Raw genomic sequence first — 1528 nt, 5'->3', positions numbered from 1 at the left:
CAGCTAACAACTGTCCGTAACTCCAGTCCCAGGGGATCTGACACCCTCTTCGGACCTCTGAGGGTATTGTACAACATGGGTGCACTTACCTACATGCAGGTAATACATGAATACACATAAAATAAAAATAAATGAAATTTGAAAAAAAAGAAAAAAAGAATTGTTGAACTGAGACTGGAGAGATGGCTCAGCAGTTAAGACAGCACTGGCTGCTTTTGCAGAGGACCCGGGTTCAATTCCCAGCATCCACATGGCGGCTAACAACCATCCATAACTCCAGTTCCAGGGGATCTGACACCCTCTTCTGACGTCCATGAACATTGCACGACATGGGTGCACTTATAAACATGCAGGCAATGCACTTATACACATAAAATAAAATAAAAATAATAAAATACTTTTTAAAAAGAATTGTTGATCTGTAATGTTTCTGTAACATAGACCCATGGAAGATGGGTCACATGACAGATGTAGGGTTCCTTTCTCAGTGAACATTGTTCTTCCCTGACTGAGGTCCCTGACCTTGTGGATGTAACTTGTGTGAGTTAGTCATGTGAAATAGGCTTAAATAGAGCTCCTTATCTGCCCTCAACCCCACAGTTACTACCTGTATTTCTAAGGCCTCAGACTTGTCCCTGGCTTCACCTTTTCTTTAGCCCCGACCCTCAGATTGAACAGCGCATTGACCTTCCAGATCCAAGAAGGTGGTTCTCTGGAGCCGGGCTAGAATGTGAGAGCTGTGTTCTTCTTTCTCTCAGGTCAGAAACTGAAATAGTATAGCTGTCCGGTGGCCCCCCCTCCCCCGCGCAGTCACCATGGCAACACAAATCCAAAGGGACAGGGCACTCCCTGTCAGGCATTACCTCTAGGCACTTGCAATCTCCACTGCTGTGCCTCTCCATTTCTTTGGACTCACACATCCCCCTCCCTGGGGACCTTACTGGGTTTTGGTGAGGGGACCTGTCAAGTCTATTTCCATTTCTGCGTTCAAGTCAACTGAGGGGTGCCATGTGCTCATATGACCAGCAGAGGGAGCAGAGAGCCTTAAAGAGAGATGTGGCGGTGGTCGCAGCCGCCAGAATTTGGAGCTGAGAGGGAGGGTCCCCGGAAAGGTACTTCAGACTCAGGGCACTTTAATGACCTTCTGGACATACACCCTTCACCCAGAGCTTCGGCCCAGGCACTTCTTTTCATGTTCTGAGACACCCCTCCCCTAAACCTTCCACTATAACCACCGACCCTTCAACCCACTTTGCCCAAACTCCAACTCTATCCCAGCTCCTCCAAGTTCCATCCAAAGGGTGTGGTGTGTCCGGCCAATAAACTACAGCAGATAGAATGCTTAATTAACATCAACGAAAGCCGACGACTGTGCCTTCAATGTTAACTTTCAGGGGTAAACTTCTCCTTGCCCCGCCCGGCAGTATTTTTCTCAATATTTTCCTGGCTCTGAGTCAGGACCTCTTCGTGGACGGCCGATCCAGGAATCCACGCCGGGGTTTAATGCTCGCCACCAGCAGCGTGTTCG

The sequence above is a fragment of the Nannospalax galili genome, unplaced genomic scaffold (genome assembly GCF_000622305.1).
Source record: "Nannospalax galili isolate Female #2095 unplaced genomic scaffold, S.galili_v1.0 scaffold340, whole genome shotgun sequence".
NCBI classification, from domain to species: Eukaryota; Metazoa; Chordata; class Mammalia; order Rodentia; family Spalacidae; genus Nannospalax; species Nannospalax galili.
This window is presented reverse-complemented; position numbering follows the sequence as displayed.